Below are 9,482 nucleotides of genomic sequence, written 5' to 3' on the forward strand. Positions count from 1 at the left end.
TCTCCACACAGCTGTTCCACACTGACACCCGTTCCACCACAGCACCCCCCACACACCTGGTCCACACTGCACCCCCACACACCTATTCCACCACTATATCCCCGCACACCTGTTCCACACTGCAGCTCCGTACAGCTATTCCACCACTGACTTGCTTTCAGAAGGTGGGCCCTCGATTGTCAGCGGGCCAGCGATGGGTGAGGGAGATCGCGGCGAGGAGAGCAGCGGGGTGTGCGGCTTCAGCGTGCGGTGGGCGTGGCTAACGGGAGCAGCGTGTTACGTGTGGCTCAGGCCGCATGTGGAGCCCCGAACAGGCAAATCAATCGATAGCCGACGGATCGACGATCGAAAACATTGCCAACGTTTTCAATCGTCGATTTTAATCGACTAAATAGATTAACTGTTGCAGCTCTACATGGCACAATTTGCTGTAATAATGTATTGCTATACAGAGCAATATACCATCAGCTATAGAGGAATACAAATCCCAGCAATAGTACATTATACAGCGCAATGCAGAATACCACCAGCTATAATGTACTATTGCTGGGATTTGTTGTATTCCAATATCGCTGGTGGTATTCTGTATTGCACTGTATAATGTACTATTGCTGGGATTTGTAGTCCTCTATAGCTGGTGGTATTCTGCATTGCAGCTGTATAATGTACTATTGCTGGAATTTGTAGTCCTCTATAGCCGGTGCCATTCTGCATCGATTGCTGTATAATTTTACACTTTCCATTTCACTATATTGCACACACTTTTTTTTTTTTTTACTTCCACCACTCCAAGCTTGCTCCTGTGATGGACTACAATCTCAATACAAACTAGTAGTCCATCACTGGAGCCATTTTTTTTGTTTTTAATCCAATTAAGCAAACTTAATAATCGGCTAACCAATTTTGAAAATAATTGTTAGCTGCAGCCCAAGTGAGCACTCATCTGTGTGTTGGCATGGAAGAAGCTCCCCATTAATGCATGTGTGTGGGTGATGTCCCACGGGGATCAGACTGTGTAATGGCCAATCCCAGAGATGTTGTTGTGTATGTGTCATTTTAACTGCCCAGTCTCTCTGCCGTGTATTGGTTCTTGTCTGAAGTCTGCTGTGTATTGGTTCGGGTCTGAAAGCCCAACCCCTGGAAAATAACCCCACACCATAATCCCCCCTCCACCAAACTTCATACTTGGCACAATGCAATCAGACAAGTACAGTTCTCCTGGCAACTGCCAAACCCACACACGTCCATCAGATTGCCAGACAGAGAAGCGTGATTCGTCACTCCAGAGAACACGTCTCCACTTCTGTAGAGTCCAGTGGCGGCGTGCTTTACACCACTGCATCCGGCTCTTTGCATTGCACTTGGTGATGTAAGGCTTGGATGCAGCTGCTTGGCCATGGAAACCCATTCCATGAAGCTCTCTACGCACTGTTGTTGTGCCAATCTAAAGGCTACACGAAGTTTGGAGGTTGGTAGCTATTGACTCTGCAGACAGTTGGCAACTTCTGCACACTGTGGGCTTTAGCATGAGCTGACCCTGCTCTGTCATTTTATGTGGCCTACCACTTCGTGGTTAAGTTGCTGTTGTTCCCAGTTGCTTCCACTTTGTTATAATACCACTAACAGTTGACCATGGAATATTTAGTAGCAAGGAAATTTCACGGATGGACTTATTGCACAGGCGGCAACCTATCACGGGACCATGCTTGAATTCACTGAGCTCCTGAGCATAACCCATTCTTTCACAAATGCTTGTAGAAGCAGTCTGCATGCCTAGGTGCTTGATTTTATACACCTGTGGCCATGAAGGTGATTGGAACATCTGAATCCAATGATTTGGAGGGGTGTCCAATACTTTTGGCAATATAGTATGTTCCTGAGGAGGTTCTTTTAATAATTCTATACCTTAAACACATTCAGCTAATTTTAAGTTTACACTTACACTTTATGGCATTTAACTCAGCTCTCACAGAAGCCTAGTTAACCCTTGCAACTCCATCATCTTGCCAACTCTCCTGGAAGGTAAAGTCACATGCCTACTACCCCCAGTCACACTGATTAACAACGTATTTACACTATGTCATAGCATCATGTCCAATGGACCTGACAGGCCTGACCTCTGAGCCATCTACACCATGTACCATGTACAAATCAACTTCGTTAGCTGCACGTCCGTTTCCAGGGCCTCCATTCTGGCTGACAGAGAAGTAGTGGCGGTTTCTACCGATGTGACACGATCATCCACCTCCGAGATGCGGTGGGTTAGGTCGTGCAATTCTTTTTTCAAGGCCGCGACGATGGAGGAGCCATGTTATCCAGATCCCTTTTTGTAGGCAAGTGCGGAAGCAGGCCCTGTAGGCCGCCCTCATCCTGGACATCCAAACCCAACATGTGCGGGAACGGAGAGGGACCGGGCGGTGGCTCCGCCTGCGGCGTGCTCGGTATCAGGCTCGAGGGTTGAGGGGGGGTCAGAGCCATGGGGTTCCCCCTGATCAGGTGTCCGGATCAGTGTGCCGTGTCCCTGCTTCTTACGCAACATGATACCGGCCGCCGAGGAGTGTGTGAGCGCCATCTTGGAGGTAGTCGTTGAAGCGGGAGTCAGGGGCTGCTCCTTGGACATGGAGAAAATGGGTAAATAAAGTCAGCTAAAGCGTAAGTCCGGCTCGGTGAGTGCAGAGCTCCCCTAAAGCATGTCTTCACGGCGCCATGTCCAGACCACGCCCCCCATACCTCTTGTTAAACAAATTAACACCATCACAAATAAAAAGTAAAAAATGGCAACCGATTTCTCATGCGCCAAACACTGAGAAGTAAAAGGTAACGAAATGGGGTAACTGAAAAACCACTTCTCCTACCTTAGAGCGGTCAGCACCAGGATTCCCCAGATCAGATGATGCCATTGTGGTTATTGACTATGCTGCCAGGGCCCCCGGTCCCTCCAACTCCAGTTCCCCACTTCTTATGCCCCCCCTTGCGGGTGTGGGGGCCGCAAGGGATCAGCGACCTGCTGCCTCTCCCATCCCTATATCGTTTGGTTGCGTGGACCGAGCAGCTGATCTCCACGAGGGGCTGCCATTATGGTAAACTCCACAGACCGGCCCTCTACTGCCTTAGTCACACACCAGGGCCCCTGCAACTCCGGCCTGAGAGTGCTGTCTGTGTGAAAGAATCCCCTGGACCGAAAGCTCCACGCGACCGGAAGCTGCACCAGGGGATACCCTGCTGATAGATGCCATTGCAGGTAAGTTCGGCAGAAAAAATTTGTGGGGGCCGCAAGGGATCAGCGACCTGCTGCCTCTCCCATCCCTGTATCGTTTGGTTGCGTGGACCGAGCAGCTGCCGAAATCCGGACCCCCGCGGCCGGAAATTACATCAGAACCGGAACTACTTCGGGCCGGAAGTGCGCGAAAAATGTCACTTCCGCCCCTCCAAAGGTCACAGCCGCTCCGCTCTGATCTCCACGAGGGGCTGCCATTATGGTAAACTCCACAGACCGGCCCTCTACTGCCTTAGTCACACACCAGGGCCCCTGCAACTCCGGCCTGAGAGTGCTGTCTGTGTGAAAGAATCCCCTGGACCGAAAGCTCCACGCGACCGGAAGCTGCACCAGGGGACACCCTGCTGACAGATGTCATTGCAGGTAAGTTCGGCAGAAAAAATGTAAAATATGGAAAGAGAGGTCTTGCCGTAGGGGGGACTCCACTGAGTCCACTACATCAGAGCGATAGTTGCCATGCATTCACTTATCCAGGAAACCTCAGGCATATACAAAGAAAAAAAACTTATTTTGGACAGGTGGGGACTGTCCTGGAAGACCCAGTCGTGACTACCTCAGGTCCACTGACCCTGCATGCTGTACTCAGACGAGGGAAGACCCTGCTCACTAGCACGAAGGCCTATGCAAAATAACAAATGTTACGATGTCCTGCTTGGCCGGAGGAAACACAAAATAACTGAGGTATGCAAGGCTTGTGCTTTTTATTTAGGTGTGGGTGATGTGTTTTCTGTCCCATATCTCTGATGCTGTCCTGGAAGGTGACTAGAGAAAGTGAGGTAAGGGGTTAAAAGGTTGCTAAACCTGGAGCTACTGCTCTTCAGTTTGAGAGTTGCTTATGCTGCAGCCCCTGCCTCTATCGCCACACCAATGGCAGAAAAAAGCGCATAGTGCATACAAATACTGCGTTTCTAAAAGGCCCTGCCAACAACCAACAAAGGAACACCCAAAAGGAGGACCACCTCCCAAGGGTACCTCACACTGTGTCCTAACCACAAAATGGATATAGGAGGAAGAAGACCCATAACAAAAAAAACTCCAGCCTACCTTGGAGCCATAATGTCTAAATCTGCTGAATCTGTAGAAGCTGGCATGGCGGAACCACGGTATATGGTGTAGCGCTGCTGACCAGTGGAAGTCTGCTAGACATCTCCTAAAAAGCTCCACTTTTTTGACTGCTCACAACTCCCTCCCCACCTGCTTGTGCTCCCTCCCTAGTATCTGTGGATGCTGGCACCAGGCTATACCCACAAATGCACCGCATTGCTGTGCATTCGAGGAGAACCTTGCTAAAGAGCCATGTAGCAACCGTAGCATGTAGTCTCTCAGAGAAAAGGCATATGGACCTGCTCCAACTGCAAGTGTACCATTCACCAAGAGACCAAGCTCTTGGTGAATAGGACGCCACTGGACATGGTCCATCCACAACTTGGCCGTATACATAGGAGAATGGCTTGCCAACGCTGGAAGCATAGCTCCCCCCTTACCCCACACCATGAGGGGCAACACAGGGGAGAATTCAAGGCCCGACCAAATGTGAGTAAGGGAGGGCTTATATAGAGCCTCTGCGCCCATGGGGATAGCGGCTTCTCCTACTGTAAATAAGGGACCTTGGGGGTAAAAATTAAAAGGTGATGAGGAGGAAGGGTCCCACAACTAGATAATCAAAAGAAAATGAGTTATGACCCAGGCATGCAGCCCCTCCAGGTCCACTGTCATTAAAAACATGGTGAAGCATACACTCGGAGGCTAACAAAACTAACAAAAACGCCTATGGAAAAAATAAACGTTCTTAAATGTTCCTGTTAGGCTGGAGGAAACAACAATTGAAGTGGTTGGGAGGGACAGCCCCTTTTTGTCTGTGAAGGTTCTCATGTATCCAGATTCATACTTTACTGGCATCTATGCAAAAAAAAAAAAAGTATATGCACTTCTTTTCTTTTATTAAGCGTGCTTTTTTTTTCTTTAGCAAAAGCTGGAATTTCCCTTTAACCCCATCGCTGTATTGCAAGCAGTAGGTGTCCTACAGGCCTGGTGTAACATGGACCAAATTCATAACAGAGATTGTTCTTCTCCGCTCTATCCAAAACTAAAAAAAAAAATGTTTAGAATCACTTTAAAGCTAAATTCCAGGTATAAATTATTATGCACACTTACATTGGTCCAGCATGGTCCAATTTAAGTATTGCATATGTTATACCCGATTGGCTGTTGGGGATGCCGTAAAGCAGTATAGTAGCTGGAGCTACTACGCTGATTTACATCGATCTTCCAGGTCCTGTATGGCGCTGTGCAGAGCAGCTTTCCCTCTGCTCTGAAAACACAAAGGGTCACTCACTTGGCACAGCGGCAATCCAATACAAAGAGTTATCTGATGGGACGAGAGGCTGTGATGTCATGACCTGCCCCTTTTCTAATTTTTTGAAAAATTATACTGTTATACATTGGCACATATCAGAAATGTATTAATGCAGACTTATGAATACAAAGAATGTTCCAATAATACATAGGTCAAAGAAAGGTTGATGAAGGTCAAGTAGTGTCTCATGAGAGAGAGATGTTAACTGAACAAATTAAAGCGATGATGCAGTTTACATGCATTCAATTCCACCTAGGCCAGTGGTTCTCAACCTGTGGGTCGCGAACCAAAAGTGGGTCACAACCCCGCCGTTGAGTGTTTCGCTGCATGCCTTCTGCTCCGCTAGGAGGAGGCTCCTCATCCTCCTCCTAGTGCAGCAGCCGGGGAGGAGCAGAAAGCAGGAGAGTGATATTTTTTTCTACATTTACCCTGCTTTGGGCAAGCAGGGCTAAGTGTACAGCAGCCACCCCCCCTATAGTCCATTCCCCTCTGCCGGGACCACAGCACATTAGTTCAGGGTGGAGAGCAGGGAGCAGCCCAGAGAACGTCCGTTCTCCAGTCTGCTCTGTGTTAACAGTGAGACAAGAATGCTGTACACACAGCCTTCCTGTCTCAGCTGCCACAGGAGATCCAGCACAATGCTGTTCTATAACTCCTGAACGCTATCACACAGGAGCTTGTTAGTTACCTGTGTAATAGCAATAAAGTAAAGTGGAAAAAAAAAGAAGTTAAAAATAATAAAATAAATAAAAATTGCTAAAAAGCAAAAATTAAAAATTGGAAATTAAAAAAATTCAGATAAATAATTTAAAAAAGTAAATAAATTGATAAAAAGTAAACAATAAAATAAAAATTATAAAAATTAAAAAAAGTAAAAGATAAGATAAATACAAATTTAAAAAAAAGTTAAAAAAATGTTTAAATAATAATAATAACCATTTGCCAAGTTGGGGGTCACCATAACTTGGCAAATGTTACCAAGGGGTGCCGGCCCAAGAAAGGTTGAGAACCACTGATCTAGGCCCTCCAAACAGGAAAGGATGCAAACCTTTTCTGTTTGTTTTCCCAGACCTAGATGGACTCAGATTTACATCCACTCACCATAGACATACGTATGAAAAACTGAAAGACTAATTCAGACTGAACGTAGGTGTGAAAGGGGCCTTAGTGGGCATCTTTACTCAGGAAGGTAAAGACTATGTAAGAAATAATTTAAATCTACTGCAGACAATTAGGAGACAGATCATATCAGTCTGTAGTGTGTGCAAGGAACAGAGGAGATCTCTTTCTGGAGTTACAGCAGCTGTTGATCTACATCTGGAATTTCTACAGGGCTAATTAAAAAAGGGTGCAGGGTGAAAAGCAAGAAGTTATTCTAGTCAGCAAGGTATAAAATATTTTCAGTAACAAAAAGGTTAATAAACGGTCAACATTAATTTCTCTTCCATTATCAAAGTTAATGTCCGTTTTTGTGTTATAAGCCAGAAATACTACATCTACAAATATAAAACATACCAATGCAAATAGCAAGACTTGTGAGAAAGCCATCATGGAACGTTTCAAAATGCCAAATAGCACCATTTGGAATATGTTTTTCCATATAAAATGAAAATTAAATTACTGACCTGGTCCTTCTTCTCAAGAGCCAGGGCATGTTCTTCGGCCATCTTGGCTCGGTGTGCTTGATGGGCCTCGTTTTGCTCTTGAAACTTTCGTAATGACGCTAGTATAAAAAACGATATTATGTAACTATAGGTCTCAAAATTATAAGTATTTTTAAAGCTGGACTCCAGGGCAAACAACTAACAGATGGAATAAATAGAAAGGACTGTTTACCAGTTACAATGTTAGTGTTTCTACCATTCCAATTCTGAGATTTACACAACCCCATTGCAAAGCCAGGTGGATGACACCACTTACAGTGAAGGAATACAATGGTGTCCTCTCTTCCTCCACAGCCTGCTGGCTAGACAGTAATAGAGACCCACCAGACAGGGGAGGTCACTTATTTATGAACTGCAGAATGGAAGGTCCATAAAACTGCTTCCAGCAATTCAAAGGTTTATTGTAATTGAAAGGCACAACCAGTTTAAGCAATTGTCTAAAGGCATTTCACTCTCAATAAACCTTATGCTAAAGCATTCTTAAGTGTGAAATGTATCAGCACACTAGCTAAAACGTGTGCCTCTAATTATCAAAACACCCTTAGACTGCTGCAAGTGGACACAGAAGCGATCTGGCGACAGGTAAGTCGCCAGAATCGCTTCTGTTGTAAAGCCGACAGTCGGCTTTACAAGTTTAAACAGAGTCCCGGCGGCAATAGCCGCCGGGAGTCTGTTTAAACAGCCCCGATGCTGGCGACGTACACTGTATGTCGTCAGTCACGAAGGGGTTAAGGCTTCCGAGATCCTCAGAGATGCAAATCCCCCTCGCCATACCTCACTCTCTTTCTCCTTCTCTGTCTTACCTGGTTTCTTCTGACAGTCTGTTCTACTTCTTCCATCTCCCTTTCTCTTAAGAATGTATTGTACATACTGCTCCTGATGGCTTTTAGCTGATTAATATTGCTGGTCACTCATGTACAGTCACTATGGCTACTTGACAATGCAATTGAGGTTATGTACTATTAGACGGATATCATTAGGCTGCCCCAAAAATGTTGGCTTATATTTTAATGTATGTCATTGTCTCAGGAACCGTTGTACCTTATTTACTCATTCTAATTTAGATAAAAAAATTGATTGAACCAAAAAAATAAATAAATGTAATGCTTTATTAAATCTGCTTTGAGTTGTGCCTTTTATATCTGCCTTGAGTATAGTAATAAACTACTTGAAGGAATCTTTTACATACACCAACAGATCCCAATTTTTTATGGTACAAGGCCTCCATCAATGACATCACATAACCTACGTTGCCATGCTACCAAAAGATTAGATTACTAATTCTAAGTGTAAAGATAACTACAGTTGACCACGACTCTAATGGGGTCCAGACGCACAGGTGCTCAGTGCTGTCTGGTGGCATGAAGCTAATCCATGGCACAACTTATAACGGGCATTTAATTTTGGATAAAATAAATTAACATTTTAGACTTGTTAATCAAGTGGTTTCAAAATCATTATCCTAAAGTGCAAGTAATTTTAAGATGGATCAGGTAGGGCCATATCTAGCAGAGCTGCTCAAAACCTAGTGATTTTGTTTTTGTTTAGTTTTTCTAGTCTTACCTGAGATTCTGGTCCCTGCCTGCAAAAGGAACATTAGTACTACTGTTATCTGAGGTGTAAGCTGTGTGGAGTCTATTCATTTCTTCATTTCATCTATTTATTTGCAGCAAATAATACACAAAAAATCATTTAAAACAGAACTCCAGGATTTTCAAAAGTTAATCCTTGCAGTGGGGCTACCACACTGCAAGGAGTAACTGCTTATTTTGGTCTAGGAAACAGGATAAAGAAGATACACTCACCTGATCCTTGATCTTGCTCAGCCTGTAGTATGTCCCTCAGCATCCTCACGTCTCATACAAGTGAATGGACCTTGCATAGACATGATGAAGTCAGCAGGGCTTAGACCACCGGAGTCGGGGGGGGGGGGGGGGGGGGGGAGGAGCCTGTGTGGACCGATCTAGCAGCTAGGTGGGATTGAGGATCTGGTAAGTATATTTTATTTGCACCCCTAGACCAAAACGAGCACTTATCCCTTGCAGTGCAGGGTTGCTACAGAATGCTACAGAAACACACATGTATCAGTCTTGCATACAGGCTCCTCTAAATAGGGCACTGGTCCCATTGAAGACTTAACACCCACATAAAGTCATAGCAGGACAAGCCGTATACAGTCATCCAT

General features: G+C 45.2%; 1 long non-coding RNA gene across 1 annotated transcript in view; it reads right to left on the reverse strand.

The window, feature by feature from the left end:
* LOC108802094 overlaps nucleotides 1-9,482 on the reverse strand; it is a 92,905-nt gene that overhangs the window by 2,129 nt on the left and 81,294 nt on the right. Inside the window, exons 3-4 of the long non-coding RNA XR_001942195.1 lie at nucleotides 7,259-7,356; nucleotides 134-135 (exon numbers count right to left, since the gene is read on the reverse strand). This is a non-coding gene — a long non-coding RNA (uncharacterized LOC108802094). The remainder of the gene's footprint in view (nucleotides 1-133; nucleotides 136-7,258; nucleotides 7,357-9,482) is intronic.

The sequence above is a fragment of the Nanorana parkeri genome, unplaced genomic scaffold, assembly GCF_000935625.1.
Source record: "Nanorana parkeri isolate BGI_ZX_2015 unplaced genomic scaffold, ASM93562v1 scaffold2656, whole genome shotgun sequence".
Taxonomy (NCBI): Eukaryota; Metazoa; Chordata; class Amphibia; order Anura; family Dicroglossidae; genus Nanorana; species Nanorana parkeri.